The 19,892-nt window shown below is 34.3% G+C and overlaps 1 protein-coding gene across 1 annotated transcript in view; it reads right to left on the bottom strand.

Annotated features, from left to right (window-relative positions):
• LOC111504605 (uncharacterized) overlaps nucleotides 1-19,424 on the bottom strand; it is a 346,996-nt gene extending 327,572 nt beyond the window's left edge. Inside the window, exon 1 of the mRNA XM_074181482.1 lies at nucleotides 19,231-19,424. The gene's annotated coding sequence lies outside the window, so the exon portion shown is untranslated. The remainder of the gene's footprint in view (nucleotides 1-19,230) is intronic.
• Nucleotides 19,425-19,892: the final 468 nt, after the last annotated feature.

The raw sequence follows: 19,892 nt of genomic DNA, 5'->3' as shown, positions 1-19,892 counted from the left end.
ACCATTATACATTTCTCTATTATAATTAAACGTTGTAGCATGCAAAATCACTTATTTTTTTTGGCAAATAATGAAAAAATAAATTCGGCAAATTTCCCGTTTTGTCCCATAACTGGGGTAAGATGGGAAACGCTATGGGGCAAAACGAGTACGCTTTTCATTCATCTTCCTCATCTACTCCGGCACATGAATTATGCGCCCAACCGTGGCACACGCCATAGATGACCCAACCTTCGGTTGAATCTGAGTATAAGTACCCACAATAGATGCAAGCACAGTCATCATCCTCTTCTTGGGATGAACTATCTTCCGAATCAGTTTCTTTTTTGCACCTTTTGGTTTGACGCTTTTTCTGCAGGTTTTCCTTGTCAGTTGTCTTTTTAATCTCCTTTGCAGTCTTTTTTCCAGGTTTCTTTATTTGCTTTTTACCTTTTTCAGTCACTTGATTATTAGTACATAGAAAATGTTATTTTAATCACAAGGGCGGGTCAAAACGGGATAGTATCCCATTATGCCCCGATCATCTTGCCCCGATCCACACGTAGGTAAAAAAGATTACGCAATTCTAACCTCAAACTTTACCGGCGAAAAAATCTGGTTTGAATTTAATGTTTTGGACTACTATAATAAGCTCGGGATTGAAATAATACATTAACACAGGTACTTACATGTCTGTACATCAGTTTTCGAATCAAATATTGCGTAAAAACACTTGCAATATCACTTTTTTCTGTCTGCAACGCAAAAACGAGTTCTAACCTGTTCGCTCTGCTTGGACACACTAGCGGAAAGTGAAGTTCGTGCAAATGGCGCTGTCGCCGCTCCGAACACGATTACTATTCACGCACACAAGCTTACTTCCCGTGCTGCCCCGAACTTCATCTTGCCCCGGTCTCCCCTACTAGAAGTTTCAGAACTTTCTCAAGGGCATAATGTTAGTCAGGTAAATGCGCAACTTTGCCCCAGTTTAACCATCTTTGTATCTCTCATATTTTCCGAGATCCCAATGGTGAGGATTGAAATTGAAACACCCTGTATGTTTTGACACACGATTGGACTGTGGTTGTCCGCGAGTAGCTAGTAAATTTGAGTCAATAGAATACGTATCAAAATATAGCTCTACAAAATTTGTTCGATAATCGCTTAAATCTTCCGATTCTTCGAGAATTAACTAAAGTTCCGATTGACAGATTTCGAACAGTTCAGGATTTCAAGTGCTGAAAATCCATTGGGTACACCAGCCCAAGCAGCGGTTATCAATCTATCCAACGAATTCACGGCCAACAGCACCGATATCTTGTCAAAATCGTCAGTGGTCACGGTAAGTCATTTGGACTATCCCATCCAGTTTCTATTTTTTCATATCGTTTTTCTAGAGCAGGAAAGTCTTTTGACGGATCGAAACGCGATAAGAATTTTTCATAATTTGTAAGAGATCGCTGGGCAACTCCACGTTTAGTTTTTAATGCTTTAACTCGCTCGACAGACATTTTTATTGCTAAATCAATTGATAAGTGAGAAATAAAAAATGTTTATTATAACATTATTTATTTATATGGATGGTTATTTGTTTTGATCATTTAAGTTTGATATGATAGAATTTATTCTAATAAAAAAAAAGAATTGATTGAGTGAAAATGATAGCCGAAACGATGTATTGAACAAGGAAAGAATATATGAGTAGGATAAGATAGGATAGTCCAAATGACTTACCGTTACCACTGACGATTTTGACAAGATATCGATGCTTTTGGCCGTGAATTCGTTGGATAGATTGATAACCGCTACTTGGGCTGGTGTATGCAATGGATTTTCAGCACTTGAAATCCTGGAACTGGAATGCTTCTGCTTCGGGTTGTGCGAGATTGCACTGATGTCAATAGAACGATGTTTATGTGCACTTGAAGTTTCAGGTGAAAACTTCAAAATTATTATGAATATTTTTAATCAATTTCAAAAATATCCGGCTCGAAGGACCAATGTTTCAACCCACAATTGTTTCATCGTGAGTATGAATGCTCAATGCACACAAGAATTACAATAACTCTTGTGAAAAAGTAGGGTGAGCAAAATAACTAGCTAGATGTACTGTAGACAAGACAAGATTTAATTCTAACTGTACTGTCACAAGATTTGAAACGTAATGAAATGAATTTTTCACAAATGCAATGTTTCACATCGGTAGGTATTTTAGAGAAGGGGTCGTTGGAGGGATAAACAAAGAAACAAAGGTTTGGATTAACATAGGTAGGAGAGATCATAATAGCGGGTAATTTCCAAGATAAGGGATACAAGGAATAACTAAGGAATTACAAATGTACGGGTTGCTTGAGAAAATATATTTGGGAATATTGAATTTTATGAGCATTAGTGGATTAGAAAGACCCGTAAATTTGAGACCAACTGGAAAATCCAGATTATGAATGATGAAAAATTAAATAACTCAAACAAGATTAGTTAACAATACATAAAATAAATATAATGCCATAAAACATTCTGTGTTGTTGTACAAATTTTAGAGCTGGCAAATCTAGGCTGAATACTAAAGAATTAGGATTCACTTGAAAAACATAATAATTTCGATAGTGAAATTTTGAGACCGAACATTGTGTATAGGGTGTCACATAACACTGGTCAGTACCAACTCGTCCATTTTTTATAAAGCACTTTGTACATATATTTTTTCATTCTTTTGAATTTTTCAAATACATTCCATGTTTTTCATTCTATACTTATCTTCACTTTTTTCGATAATGTATTTTTCCTTCGATAACAAAAATTTGTTACCACACACTCAATATTCATTTCCAATTCAGTTCTTCATAATGAAAAACTAAGTAAGCAAAAGCTATTCATAACTAATTTTCAAGTAACGTATCATTCTGAGATTTTCACTGAATATTTTACAAAACGTTCTTTACACGATTTCTACTCTACAATACCTTCCTACATACTGTATGAACACTCCTGACAAAGCTATTGTGTACTGAAAAACGTGTAATGTTTTGAAAACTGTTCGGTGAAGGATTGTCATCAAGCATCGACTAATTCCATCACATATACTTCCAACAGGGACTTCCGAACTTTGACAATAAATAACCGTCATATTCTTGAAGCTACCTCTGTCAAATTAGTTGTCATTTATTCAGTCTGTTTTTCCAAATCATCACGGACAGATATAACATTCCACAATAATATAACACACAATATATAACATTCCAAAATAATAAAATTCATCAAAATAGATGTTCTGTTCGGGCATCGTACCGCCCATTTTACAGTCGCCATAATCGTAATGCAGTGAGGACTATTCGCAATATGTTGAATGAATTTGAGTCCACTGGTTCAGTGAACGATCGATCAACTCCCGTACCGACAGATCTTGCATTCCCGACCCTGTCTATGAGAGTATGCAGGAGAATCCGGAGCATACAACTTCGCGTCGCTCATCGTCATTTGCTTCTACACCCGTACAAAATTCAACTGACTCAGGAATTGAAGGTAAACGACCATAGACATCGACGTATGTTCGCTGAATGGGCTCTTCAGCGATGAGGCTCATTTCTGAATGGAAGGGTACGTGAACAAACAAAATGGCCGACTTTGACGCGATGCCAATCCACATGAGATCCAACAGAGTTCAATGCATCCACAAAAAAGTCATTGTTTGGTGTGAATTTTGGGCTGGCGGCATCATTGGCTCATAATTTTTTGAGAACGACGTTGGCCAGGACATCACTGTCAACAGCGAGCACTATAGGTCGATGATCATAATTTTTCTTGGCCTGAATTCGATGATTTGGACATCAACGACATGTGGTTTCAACAGGAAGCCGATACGTGTCATACAGCTCATACCACATTGGATATTCTGCACGAGCGATTCGAGGGCATAGTCGTCTCACGTTGATATGATGTGAACTGGTCACCGAAATCGTGCGATTTGACCCCTTTAGAATTTTTCCTGTGGGGTTTTCTCAAGTCGCAGGAATATGCGAACAAGCCACAAACAATAGCGGTCCACAAAGACAACATAACCTATGTCATCGGTCAAATTAAGTCTGATTTATGCTCCAGAGGCATGGAAAAGCCGTGGCGAACATTTGAACGATGTTATATTCCACACAAAATGGCATCAATAGGTCCAAAAAATTTCGGTATCTTACATACACTTTGTCTTATTTAAATTCAAAGATAGAAAGCGCTAAATATAAATAGTTTTGCTGTTTACTTCATTTGGAAACATCTGGCCTCAGCAGATTGTTACCTGGCTTGTTGTTCATAATAATCGTTTGTTAGTTGCATATCAGAAATGCGAAACATACGGATACAAATGAAAGTTGCTGGCTTATTCCATGAAAAATATTTGAATTCATTGCCTATATACCAAGGGTTAATAAATAAAACAGAAAATCAGTTTCATGAAATAAAGAAATAGTTGCTAATGCTTAGTGATGATACCAAATTGAATTTCAGGCTTGACTTGACTTGAAGAACATCCTCATCAGCCATTTAAAGATTATCCGAAGACTGAAAGAAGAAAAGATAGCCCTATGAAATGATACTAACCAGTACGTGATAGAGGATTTTAATAAGAGAATCTAGTCCGTAAACATAATTGCAATGTTAGGAATCGATATGATCCATGTAATGCAAGAAACAATGCTATGTTGATCAATCGTTCACAACTGAGATCACTACTCTCGTCAATTCATATTCACTGAATATATAGATTTTGAACCATATTCATGTGTCAACACCAAGGAATGAAATTGAACAGACAAGCAGAGTAACAGATAACATTTTTCAGTAAGAAATTATTTTATAAATGCAAAGTTTTGTGGAATGACAATTAAAAATTTTCATTTCGATAGCGCGGTTTCCACGAGAAAAAAGTTTTCGAATCGAAACTAACAAAAAAAAATCTCGAAGAAACAAATTGTAATATTGTGTAATATTGAATAATGTTGGAGGAAATTTCTATCATAGAAAAATATATCGCCAAGACGTTCGCAGCGGGTATTTTCAAAATATTAAACATATATCATATTCATTACCAAAAAGTAAAATATATTACTCATTACTTTTCGATTGTGTTCTAGCGAATTTATGTATATAAGTGATTTTTTTTAATACTGATTTTTGCAATCATGTTGCTGGGCAAGCAGAAACAGACCACGTGATAAAATACGGAAAAACTGCTGTCATATTTAATTAAACGAATTAACACGCGCGTCGTTGAAAACAGGACTTTGAGATCTATAATAAATTTCAACCGTGAAGAAGAAGGTACCAGGTACAGAACCTGCTATAAAGTTCTCAAGAAGGCGAAAAATGGACTAGAAAACAACTTCCAGCAACATCCCACCAGTAGTATACCTATCAACAATGTGGAACAATTAGAACAACCTAGCGCAAGTACATACCAATCAGGACTCAGAAATCGCATAGGCACGCCACTACCATCATACTCACCACATCATGAAAGTACAAATATCTACGAATGAACATGGAGCTTCAAATCGTTGCTGAAACATCAAGATACTAGCTTCGTCCTTGCAGTTAACGTGTATACTACTGAAGATGACTTATGCAGTAGTAGACGAAACGCTCGATACTACAAGTTCGATTCGACCTCGGCCTACCACTCTGGACTTTGTTTTCTCTGATTTTTTCTCTTTTTGTGATTGGTAACTAACTCAGTACTTATACTAAATGAAAGTTTTTTCTCCTTGAAGTGCCTTGCCTCATACGCAAACAAATTTGCAATAATAATAATAATAATAATAATAATAATAATAACAGTAATGTTTATTCTCAAGAAGGACAATAAAAGTATTGTATAGTTTCATATAGGCTCTTAATCCTGTCTTAGAAAATAAAGTATTTTCTGCATATTGAAAGACAGCTCGAGTTCAGCATTTACCCAAAAAAGGCCAATATCCAATCAACTACAGACGATTTATTTTCCTAACAGTGATCAAAAATTATAGAAAATGCTATAAGCCACTCTTAAAGAAGGTGAAATGTGTTGTGGAGGTGATGTGGTGAATTAATACTTGTTTTACTATAGTTTTTAATGTACAGAACTGAAGAGAAGTTGCATATACGGAAAAATTGGCTGAAAACTATTAGGAATTTTCAATGTAAGCAGCGAATTAATGTATCACAAAATTTCAGAGTATTTCAATGACGACATGCAAAAAGATTTTGTGTATTATCCGATAAATCCAAATTGATTGAATAGTGAGCCAATTTAGTAAAATGGCAATTCCGATAGCCAGCACATATCTGCACTGAAACCAATCTATAATTCATATTTGAGTGAAGTAAACATTTTTCGCTTCGGTTGGATTCAGTATGTGAACGGTATATTAATTACTTTAAATCTATGATTGCCCAGTTTGTGTATTGAAAGTGAAAATGGATGCGACAATATACTAAGGGGCAATTTATCTTGAAATGAATACTTATATGTGAGCAATAGCCGTAAATATGCTAAATATTTGATTGCATATAAACATATCAGCTTATAAATATATAGGAAACTAAAAAAACAAAAGAAAAACATTGTTTTCCTCGAAACCAAACTTGAGATGTAGATTCTTATATACATTGAAACATACTATCTGTGTTTCAATATTCAAATGCATCAGAAGCTTATTCACTGGTATATCTTTTTCACATTGTTCACCATCGCTATTGGAATCACTGCGCTGGAAAGAGTCTGCGTTGTTATCACACTCGTTATTACCATTAGTACTTCTCCAAGGACGCCACATTTCAAAAAGATAACAAAAATTTCAAACAATTATAACTGCACCAATATCGAATTTTAACACTCAAATCGCGATCAGTTCCTGAACTGAACACGACGACGATAACCATCCCCGCATTCCCCGATTTCTATTCATCACTGTAACATATAAATGAAATGAATAAAAACACTTTTGTCTAAATACCATTGGAAAATTTTATATTTTTCGACTGGTTTCGGGTTTGATCCCATTATCAAGTATAAAACTGAAATCTGAATTTGGAACATGGATTTTATAGAATTTTCAGGTACAGTGCAAGGCCAGGTATTTAAAAGACAGGATGCCAACTTAAAATACTATCCTGAAAATTCTAGGGGTTGTTAAACTCTTAAACACAAGAGAGAAGACCTACAAAAATCAAGTTGCTCGTTTAGGGGTATATGTTTCTGGTTTTTAATTGATTTGTTAATTTCAATGGCCTCCAACAGATTCATTTTTTTCCCTTGATTACATATATGTAGGATTTTGAGGTTATCTTCATTTGTCTTGTGGTTTGATTCTTGAAGATGTTCGTACATTGCAGATTTTTTGTCCAAACAGACGTGTTCACACAGTCTTATTTCAAAATTTCTACAGGGTTGGCCTGTATATAGTGCAGAGCATTCGCCACACTCCATTCTATATATACCTGACTTTTTCCTTCTATCCCGTTTGGGTTTTGCATTAAACAGGGTTCTTACCTAAATTATTATTACTTGTGAAAACTGTTGAAAGTTTGTGTTTAGAGAAATAATTTTGAATATTATTTGAAAGTTTACTTGAGTAATTGATGCTACTGTACTTGTCTATATTGTATTCTTGACAGTTTGGGTATAATTTACTCATAAGTGTTTTGTGAGATTTACCTGATATTATCTTTTCTATTAGGGAAATTGGTATCTGATTGTTCACTGCAATTTGCTTAATTATTTTTATTTCATCTTGGAAATTCTTTTCCGGTAAAGGGATTCCGAAAGCTCTGTGTATCATTGACCTAAACGCGGATAACTTGTGAGACCGGACTGAAAGAGTCAAAGGGAATTGTACAGTCTGTGAACGTGTTTTTCCGGTAGATATTGAATTGAAAACCATTATTAACTCTGGAAATATTCAAATCTAAGAAGTTAAGCTCCTTGTTTTGTTCGATTTCCACTGTGAACTCAATTTTGTTATGTAGACTATTTAGAAAGTTCAAAAATTGATTAATTTGTCTGTTTGAACCATCAAAACTAACCAGTACATCATCAACATATCTGGCCATTGGGAGTGCCGGAAACTTTGAGAGGGCACAATATCGTTTACTTCGACAATACCTATATGTAATATTTTCAGATGACTTTGTTAGTCACAATAAAAATATTTATGATTGATATTATATTCTTCATAGGAAGTAAAGAGTAAAACTTTCATGAAATAAAATAGGCATTCACTATTGACTCCTGAATTCATCACATCAAAACGTGTTCAGTGCAGATAAAGATATTGAAATAAATGGGTAGTTAGGAATGTATTATTTAGTATTCTAATAATTTTATGTACATTTTATTTCTTCTAGTTCTATTTTCCTTTAGACAAGATAACAAATTAGGCCACTGGCAATTTGAATTCTAAATCGGAGCCAGCCTTAACGGGAAAGCATTCGATGAGCTCATTCATCAGTGTAATGGCACGACTCAAGATCATTTCAATTGCTCGAATGCTAATCATTCAATTTTCAACGTTTCCATTATTGTATCTAATCTACATATTATGCGCGCTTATCGCAGTATGCAATGGAATACATCTTTCGGGAGCTGGGAAATTAATGGTTTCGCATTGATGGCGAATGAGTGATCTGGGAATAAGTATGAACTTTCCCAAATGCCTGCAATTGATGAAGGTGTGACCGATATATGTTGGAAAATGCTAATTTTCTATATAATCTATCAGATTCGAACTAGAAAACTTAATGAAAAAGTTTTTGTTATGCACGATATATCTGGTACATAGCTAATTATAGTGCTGATTGCTCATTATTCTACTGAGGTTTCCAACTTTCAGTGGTTTTTGGTATTTTCAATATTTTCTAATTATTATCTTCGTGATGTTAACTCATTAATTACACCTTGGTATAGCAAACCTACCTATTCGAGATGATATATTAATTATCATTCATCCAAATCAACTTGAATAAATAAATGATGATAAATAATATTTATCAACATTTGGAAAAAAATAAAATAAAATCATACATTGTTTCAACCGAAAAATAAAATTAACTAATCTACTCGGTTAGTGACTAAACACTTATTTCGAGAAAATATAACACTAGAATTAAGTTTAGTTAGCACATACTTAAAAGAAATATTTAAAATAGTATAAACTACAGATGACACTAAATATCATTTTAAGTTACATATAGTTATCGAAAACACATACAAAAATAAAAACATTCAAAACAATACACTACAGTCAGAATTGAATTTGAATTTATATTATAGAAAAATAGTTATCATACTCAGATTGTACAAATAAATATGAGGAATTCAATATTCATTTATGGAATTAGGATACTTACAAAATAGTGTAATAGGGTAAATGTGGTAAAATGGTTTCATAAATCGAACAAGTGACGTATCATAGGTCTTGACTTTTCCTGTATGTATTCTTTCAATAGTTTTTTGAATGTTCTGTTGTTATCTATACATTTCAACTCATCAACTCATTTATTCAACTCATTTATTATACAATTTTTGGTTCTAGGTAGCTCTGTGTTGTGGCTTTAACCATCAAGGGTGACACATAATTTTTTTTTTCGGATATTGTTGTTGTGGGTTGGGATTTTGTTCTTTGATATTTTATGGATGTGAGAAAGAAGTGTACCTTGTCCGAGGTCGAAGATTTTGGTTTCAGAGTATACAATTACGGATGAATATCTTTAAATTTTTGAAATAATTAGATTTTTGATCGTCTTTGTATTACTTCCAATAGGTTCATATGTGTTTCCGAAGCTCCACCCCATGCTAGAATTCCATACCTTATATGACTTTTTATTTGATTGAAAGGCAGACTATCCTTGAGTTTCTTGAACTTGTACAATATAAATCTCAATTTTTTTGTAACAAAATTCACATGAAAGTCCCATTTTGAATGAGAATCGATAATTTTACCTAGATATTTCATTTTTTTCACAGATTTTATAGAGAACTGTTCATTATTCGTTGTAATGTTAAGTTTGTCGAAATTAGGCAGACCACAAATATCACAGCTCAATGGCAAATAGTTTGTTTTCTCTTTGTTGATTGTGGGCGATTTATATTCGAACCATTATTCCATTGATCGGAAATTAGTCTCTGCTCTTCATTTCTGGTTTTTCCAGTTATTAGCCCTGTAAAAGATTGCTGTATCATCAGTAAATCCGATAATTTCTTCACTGATGTTGAGTGAGATAGACCATTCAGATAAATGTTAAGTAAAATTGGTCCTAGGACTGTTCCTTGTGGTATGCCATAGTCAATTGTTTCAACACCGCTAACCACACCATCAACACTTACAATCTGGGTTATCCCGCTTAAGTAACTCTTGAAGAGTTCTAGACAAATACCTCTAACGCCATTGTCTTCCAGTGACTGTAAGAAGAGTTCATAGCTAAGGGTATCAACCGCTTTTGGCAAGTCTATGAATATGCATAAACATGGACTGCTTTCGTTCAGAGATTCAGTTATTTTTCATGTCAAAGCTAGAATTGCATCTAGGGTTGACATATTTTTCGTGAATCTGAAATAATTATTGATAAGTTTGTTCATGATTTTTCATTTTCTGTAGCAGTTCTTGCTACAAAACTTTCAGAATAGAGTGACTCATGACAAATCGTGTAAACTCTACCTTTTATTCTCAAAATATGAAAAGCTGTGTGGAAGGTGAGGTGAATGTTCAGGCAAAAAGTCAAGGCAATTAAAAATATCTGGAAAACAAGCGGAAAAAGTAAAATATCCAGGAATATACAGGGTGTAACCAAATAAGTGTAAACATTCAAGGAGGTGATTCCTCATAGAAAAAAAAAAGGATCTTTCATATAAAGAAATTTCATTAAAGCATCCCTTGTTAAGATACAACCCCTTAAAGCGGGTACATAAAATTTGTATACCAATTTTTTTCACAAGCACTAAAAAAGTTACAATATTGAAATTAACCTGACGTTCTGTACTACCAAAAAGATATTTAGCCAGAAATTTATTTGGTTTACCCCACGGTTGTAAGGGGTGGAAAACGCAATCCCTAAAATTTATTTCCAATGTAACTTTTTGTCTTATTATTCGTTTACCAATTGAAAATTCATTTCCGATAGCCTGTTTTATTCTAAACAAAAAATGTCTTCAGAGTTTTTTGCCCAAAATAAACCAGTTCGCAGCAAAAAATTATTTTACGAACAACTACAGAGATACATCGTCATAAATGCGAAAATACGAAACTAATCTATCTAGTAGGTCGCTATTAGCGATAGTGACAATTAAATTGGTATGACACTGTCAGTTTGTGAATTTTCGAAATTGAGTAAATGCTTAATGTGTGTTGTTGTTCTGTTCTTAATTTGTTACTTTAATAATTCACTTGTTATTAAACATAAACATAAGCATAAACAAATGAGGAAATGGCTGTTATGCAATACGTTTACAGTCTGTCGCAGGGGAATGGGTTAAAAGCTTCTAGAAGATATGCTGAAATTTATCCTCATCGGCAACATCCTTCACATAGAATATTTGCTCGACTTCATCAACGATTACGAGAGATTACGACAAAAGAACGCAGGATTGTGGTCACCATCGAGAAGTACGAACACCACAGCTTGAGGAAGCAGTACTTAATTTGATTGAAGAACAACCTACTACCTACTACCTACTAGAAAAATTGCTTTCCAGCTAAATGTTGATCATATAACGGGATTTCGAATTTTAAAGGAACAACTCTTAAACCCTTACCATCTGCAACGAGTACAGGCACTGTTACCGCGAGACTTTCCGAACCGTCTTGAATTTTGCAATTGGATGCTGGAAATGATTAGAAAAAATTGTGACTTTCTGAAGAAGACATAATTCACAAACGAATGTAGTTTTTCTCGGAACAAGATTATTAATTTTCATAATAACCACATATGGGCTGATGAAATCCTCCACACTATTATCGAAACTAACCATCAAGAACAGTTTTCTCTTAACGTGTGGCTCGGAGTTATTGGGGATGATTTAATTGGGCCTCATTTTCTACCTCCTCGATTAAATGGTGAGGCATACGTTCAATTTTTAAGAGAAGTGCATCCAGTACTGCTGGAGGAAGTTCCTTTTGGCGTCAGAAGGGATATGTTTTTTTATGCATGATGGGGCTCCCGCCCATTTTAGTCAAGTAGCACGTCAGCATTCAACTGAAACATATGCAAATCAATAGATAGTCGAGGAGGACCACAGAACTGGCCCACACGATTCCCGGAACTGAATTCTCTCGATTTCTCTATTTGGAACCATTTACAGTATTTGGTTTATCGTACTCCTGTTCGCGATGTAGAGGACTTAATAAATCGCATCATCGATACGTGCAGGGTAATCAGAGTGACTCCAGGAATATTTGAGCGAATGCGTGGCTCAATGTGCCGACGTCTAGACGCATGCGTAATGTCTGAAGGTAGACATATTGAACATTTACTATGATTTCTACATGTTGTGTGTTTTGTTATTAATAAATTAGTTTTGTTTATTACCCTTCAATCATTTAATGCAGGTACTAACTACAAAATAACAATAAATCCAGTTCGCATTTATGACGATGTATCTCTGTAGTCGTTCGTAAAATGATTTTTTGCTGCGAACTGGTTTATTTTGGGCAAAAAACCCAGGAGACATTTTTTGTTCAGAATGAAACAGACTATCGGAAATAAATTTTCATTGTTACATTGTAAATAAATTTTAGGGGTTGTGTTTTCCACCCTTTGCAACCATGGGGTTAACCAAATAAATTAATGGCCAAGTGCCTTTTTGGTAGTACAAAACGTCAGGTTAATTTCAATATTGTAACTTTTTCAGTGCTTGTGAAAAAAATGTTTATATAAATTTCATGTACCCCCTTTAAGGGATTCTATCTCAACAAGAGATGCTCCAATGAAATTCCTTTATATGAAAGATCCTTTTTTTTTTTCGATGAGAAATCACCTCCTCAAATGTTTTACACTTATTCAGTTACACCCTGTATATTGAGAGGCATATGAAATGGGATATACACATCAAACGAACAGTACAATCTCTGAGAGACATGTTATCAAAATTCAAAAACTTAAAAACACTTCTAGGTGAATTTTACTTGAAAATAATATATCATACACTTGTTGAATCACGATTATCTTATGGAATAGTGGGATGGGGTTCTGCATCCCTGTACCATATGAAGCAACTTGAAGTAAATCAGAAAATTATTCTGAAGATTATATGTGCTATTCGTCGGATTCACTGTTTTCGGAATGTAAAATTTTTGATGTACTCCATCTCTATTTCCTAAGAACAGTTACACGAACATTTCAACAAAAAAAAAACTCTTTATTATTGATTGATCATAGATATGACACGAGATTAAAAAGAAAAAAATGTGTGAGGGTTTCTTTTCAAACGAAAACAGTGGGACAGAGAAATAAGATACCAAAAATCATTATACTCTTTTAAAACTGCCACTAAACTGTTTTTATTTGATACACCTCGAAATGATATTCATTGCCTGATAGATCCTTTGAAGTCTAATCTCATATTTGATATGTATGTGTATGTTGACTTCAGAATCCTTTTTTTAAAATGTAAGTTGTGAATTATATTGGCTAAAAATCAATTTCACTTTATATTAATATTTGTACTATTCATGTGATTTTTTTACCTTCATATGCATGTATATATTTTACTAAATTTTTTTCCCTTTACTTTACATCTTTTTTATTCACCAAATCAAGATTATCTTGCAACCCATACTCCTGCGCACTGGCTCTGCCTTAGCAAGAATTCTTGTTAATTAGCATTGAAATTCTTTTCCTTAGCGAAATACCTTGGAATGTAAAAATATTTTATATTTTACCTGTTTGTACTGCACCATTTTTTTCAGTATTGCAAATATACATTATCATTATTATTATTATTATTGAAGTACAATAAACAATAGAAGGACTTCAACACAGACAAAATGTGAAAAAACATTTCTATTTACACACCAAGTAATTGAAACACGTGTCGAGGTGTTGAAACAAACCGTTTGGTGTTGGGATAAAATTTCAGTAATATTCTTTCTATCCTAGAAGTAACTTCGAAAATCGATACCTCTTTTCGAAACATGATTGAAAAATATCAACATGTCAGTCAACTTTCCCGAGGGTCATATAATACACTCAAACAACTTTATCCAAGTAGACAATTCATGAGTTCTGCTCTGAAAATTCGTGTTTGTGAATCCCTCATATTATCGAAACCGGCTTACTGCGACTACATTTATGGACCCACACTTCTGAGTGTTGACAGTAGTCGACTTCAAAAAAAAAACAGAACTCTTGTATTAGACTTTCCTTCGGAATACGCAAATATGAGCACGTAAATCATAAATATCGGGAAATGCGAGAACTGAAATTGCTAGATATGAGAAAATTACATCTTTCAAATATGACTCATAAAGTTCTGAAATATAGAATACCAACGTATTTATATGACAACCTAATCAAAATATGGAATCTGAGTGATAATAACACTCGTAACTCGGGGTTACTGGCAATGTACAAACATAAAACCTCCATTTTTCACCGATCCTTCACGTACAATGCCTGTAAGTTCTATAATCAACTTCCGCATTATTACAGTACATATACTCTGATGAACTTCAAAAAAAACTTGAAATCCCTATTATCAGCTCAATATGATTAACAAATGTCGAACTCTGCATCTACAGAATGGATAATGACCAGTCAATAACTTTATGAATTTAATGTACTAATTAATTTGATATATCTCAGACAGCAAAATTATTCTACGTTGTAATAGAATTATACTCATCGTAGATATTATAGCTAACATAAATAAAACAAATTGGAAATTAATATTGTATTTCCACGGTGTTATGTTGAAAAACACCCTCGGCTGACACTTCCTCACTTTATCTTTGTTGAACACCTGTTATTGTTATATCTTTACATGTGTGTTCAAAGATGAATAAAGATCGTTTATTATTATTATTATTATCATAAATACATCAATACATATAACATTTGTCTGTTTTACTTGTTTGTGTATCTTGCCTGGTCGTTTTTGGGAGCTAATCACAAAAACCAATTCTATTGCAGTGTCCAATGATATATTGTGATGGGCTTCACTTGATATTTATCGGTAATTCATTCAAATCGGTTCTCAAATGAAAAAATTATGTCAAGTCTAGGAATCTTGTCAAAAATTTGTTGAAACTTTAATTATGTCATGGAGTTAGAAGTTGCAGGCAACAGCTATACAGAGTATATTAAAATGTTTGGTTGATCATTCCAACTATCGAAAATTATAATTCATTAAAATTTTTGTGAAAGTTCATATGAAATCAGTTCGAATGTGCTAACCTGTATTTATGAAATACAATACTTCTTCAGGTATTATCGAAAAGTTTTATAAGAATTTTAACATTCAAAATATAATATGAAATATCCAATCGTTTATGATATTGGTGGATTTCCGAAATGAAGCATTTATTATTTTTTCAAAGACAAAACACGAGCGCCTCAAGGTGCACTAAGAGCGGTGCCTGTGCGAAAGTATCGATTTATGTTGGATTTGAATCGCTGGAGATTGAATCCATTTGGAAAAACGTCCTCAGGAAGTTTATAAACGCAATTCTCCAAATGGAAGAGTTCTCAAACAAATTGAAGTATTCTAAGTTGAACCTCAAAACGATGATCAGTCGAAAACTTCTCGTGAAAGTATCTGTGGAAAAGCGACAAATCTCCAACCTTTCTTCGATGTTCCAGACTATAAAGGTAGCGAGTCATATTTGTGTCTCCAATCAGACGAATGGCTCTTTTCTGGATGTAATCCAGCAGCTTAGGGGCGGAGCTCCATTCATGAGAACAATAATCCAAAGAAGGTCTAATCTGAGCTTTATAAAGCATCAAAAGTTGTGTACAGTTTTCTGGTTCGGAACAGTGTTCAAGACTTTTGAGACACAGCCTTTGTAATTGCAGAGGCATGATTGTGCCAAGACATGTTGGTGTCCAATTTCAACCCCCAACAAACTCATCAAAGCAGAAAACAGAATTGTCTGTCCTGATAAATATCCCCGGTTTGGAGACATTTATCTTTCTGAAGCCTGAGTTTTTGTGGGATTAAATTGAACCTGGATGCTTTCACCCCAATTTGAAATCGCCTCTAGATCCTCATCAAGATATGCAACCTTCCTGCTACCGGTAAAGATGTGCATCCACAGTTGATGTTTTCGAATCCAAATGTAATGACGAGACAAGTGTGTTGTCGTCAGCGAGGCAATATATTGGATTTTTCGTTTTTTTTCTCCATTAAGTCGTTGATATATAATAAAAAGAGGTTTGGATACAACATGTATGATAACATAAATAAAGGTGAGTGTGCCGCTGCAGTATTTTGCGATTTCTCGAAGGCGTTTGATTGTGTGAACCACGGTATTCTGCTGCAAAAACTCGAATTCTATGGAGTCAGAAATGGGAGTTTGAAATGGCTAAAAGCTTATTTAGAACAGCGCAAACAAATCGTTCGACATGGTACGGAGTCTGAAGTAGGACACATACAATATGGCGTCCCTCAGGGCTCGGTTATTGGCCCATTACTTTTCTTACTGTATATTAACGACATCACTAAATTGAACATCTCAGCAAAAATTACCCTCTTTGCGGATGACACCACTGTACTGTGGCACAGTAAAACACCACAGCAACTGTTTAATAAAATAGAAAAGGATATGTGCAAAATAAAACAATGGTGTGACTCAAACTTTCTAGCTCTGAACTTAAATAAAACTAGCATAGTCACTTTTCGCTGCAGTGTTCCTGATATACCAATGTCAAATGAACTAATAACTAATAAATCACAAACGAAATTTCTTGGGTTCGAAATTGATAATAAATTGAAATTTGAATGTCACATTAAATCTTTGTGTAAAAAACTCGCATCAGGTTGTTACGCAGTTCGTATAATCTCCAATGACTTGGGTAGTTCCACGGCCAGAACTGCTTATTTCGCTCTGATTGAATCCCACATGAGATATGGAATCGCCTTCTGGGGTGTTTGTGGTACCTACTTATTTGATAGTGTGTTTATTCTGCAAAAAAGAGCATTGAGGTATATATATAAAGTAGATCGAAGATGCTCGTGTAGAGAATTATTTAAGCATCATAAAATATTAACAGTAACATCACTTTATATACTTGAGACGGTGAGCCTCATACACAAGAATAGACATACCTTACATAGATCCCTGAATCATCGTGAATCGAGGCAAAGCTCTCTCTTCAGACTACCTATCCCCTCCAGCAATTTAATAAAGGATTCAATCATCTATAATGGGATTAAAATCTACAACCATTTTCCGACAGTTATAAAGGACAGCGCATGCATTAACCGTTTCAGAAAATCGTCCAAAAAACTACTGCTTGAAATCTCACCTTATACCCTTAATGAATATTTTTCTTCCACTTTTGACTAATTATCTTAATAACTGTATGTTTACTACGTGGGCTGCTCATAAAACATCTCAGCATGTATCCATATAGGAATATAAAAATCATTTGTAGAGTTGTAAAACATGTATAAATCTCAATTTATGTATATTAGTATTAGGATTTAGATATTGAGATTTTTTACATAGATGTAATCTAATTGTTTGACCATATCACATTGTATAGCTTTGTCTACGAGAATTATGTTCTTCTGACAATAAAGCATATCTTGATTGATTGATTGATTGAATATGGATTCCTCACAAAAATGATCCGACTAGCTATAGCATCGAAATTTGGCCAGCAAACCCTCATGCCATACACGGTCGAAGGCCTTAGAAAGCTTCTCACTCTCCATGTTCCTCAATTACGTTATTCGAAAAATGGGTGACATAAGTTAGAAGGTCGCCTGTTGATATTTGTTTCCGAAAGCCTTATTAGTGCTCGCTTTCAACAGGAAGGAAAAACCTCTTCTTTGTAAGACAGGTTGAAAAGTCTGTAAAATACTGATGCGAGTTCATTTGCGTATGTTTTAAGTACGATGACGGGCACTTTATCAGAACCAGACGCCATGTTGATATGGAGCTGTTTCAAAATTCGCCTAACTAGACGTTGTTGATAAGTAATTTTCAGCATTGTGGATTCTACTGTGGAAATAGTGGGTAGTGCCTTTCCCAGAAAATAGACTGTGGATGCAAATTGTTCAGCTAGTAGATTTGCTTTGCAATTGAACCATCTGCTTGTGTTAGTGATGGAACTGTGAATTTTGTAAAAGTTTTGATTAACAGTTTTAGCTATCAATCAGAGGGATCTAGACCCGTTGGTATTAGCAAGCTGTTTTCCCTAATTCTCTGATTGTGAAGTTCTTTGCTTTCATTTATTCTCAGTTTGCAGCTGTTGCAAGCATCAACAAACCTTAGACATTTGCGCCACTACCGGTTGGCGAGATTTTTGAAGGCTTTGCCGCAATTTTGGTTGAACCAAGGTTTGCTCAATGTTCTCAACTTTCCAAAACCCAAAACTGTGAAATGTTTTCTTTCGATACACTGTTCATTCACCTTTGTAGTGGCAACAGGTGATGATAACATCTGATAACTATATTCACACAGATGTGGCCCAATGGTTGGCGGTTGAAAACATGTCAATGTTTTGGTGTAAGATCTGCTACTACAAAAATGCCGCTGAAATGGAGAGAGGATTTGGTTGGTTGCATTCAACAATCAAACACAAACGATTGTAAATAGACTAACATGTTACTCGATAAAAATTAGTAACACTATCAATGATAATATTTAAACAATTTCCACAAATATTTTCACTGTAGTTTCATCGGTAGTGATACTCAAAATTAGGGCAGGTTATAAAAGTTTTACTGGTCGCAATCTGTATATGGAAGATAATTTAGAAAAACTACTATTGGAGGCCTTCATTAACACATCAAAAATGCGGTTTTCACCGCTTGTAGTAAGCTCCATTTAGCATTAGGTACATGATTGATTTCATTGAGTGTATAAATATAAACGTATGTATTCAAAAAATCACTCCAAAGATTTGTTAGAGAGAATCTATAAAAATACTCAAAACATTTTGCGGTTGAAATATCTGGTCGAACCAAATCAAGTTGCAGGCAACAGTATTAAATAATTTTTTCAGGACATTTCATAACGTCATGTAGGGTAAAAAGTTTGCGCTCATACTATCAAATTCACCTACCTGTTATATAATCCCTATGAAGAATCTAGCTGTTTGTAGCGGCACAAAATTTTTAAAATGACACACAAAACACAGCACGCTTCCCGACAACCGAGACTCATAAACTATTTTATTGCTGTTTACCATAAGAAAGATACACTTTCAATTGAATTTAACTAGGGTCACGCCATTTCAATTAAACATCCCGCTGGTGTTATGTCGTATGTGCCAAAACAAGATGTTTATCAAAAGATGCAGGCCTTTCTATTCGAGAGTGTGTGTCGTTGGCGGCCTACATTTCTATTAGATGAATACTTTTTCGGCTTGACGATTACTTTTTCGGAACTTGATTTGATGAGCTTTGGGCAAAATAATACGTATTTACCGGAACAGTTGAATTATACTAATACTATTAATGATCATTTCATTAACAATATTCCTAATCTCGAACCTGATGAGGATATTATTGAATATTATGAAAATAATCTGAAAAATTCAATATTCTACTCTTTGTATTTTGAACAAGTCAATGACACAGAAATATTTAACATAATAAAAAAATTGAAAAGCAGGTCAACAAGCACGAATGGCATTAATATTTTAACGTTACATCTTTCTATAGAGCCATCAGTTTAGTGTCAAGTCTCTTTAAACTCATTGAAATGGACATCACTAATCAACTG

Source organism: Leptinotarsa decemlineata, unplaced genomic scaffold (assembly GCF_025532065.1).
Source record: "Leptinotarsa decemlineata unplaced genomic scaffold, Ldec_3_MD MMD2_tig00026314_RagTag_RagTag, whole genome shotgun sequence".
Lineage (NCBI taxonomy): Eukaryota > Metazoa > Arthropoda > Insecta > Coleoptera > Chrysomelidae > Leptinotarsa > Leptinotarsa decemlineata.
Note: the sequence above shows the minus strand (reverse complement) of the source record. Positions and strands in the feature narration are given on the sequence as shown.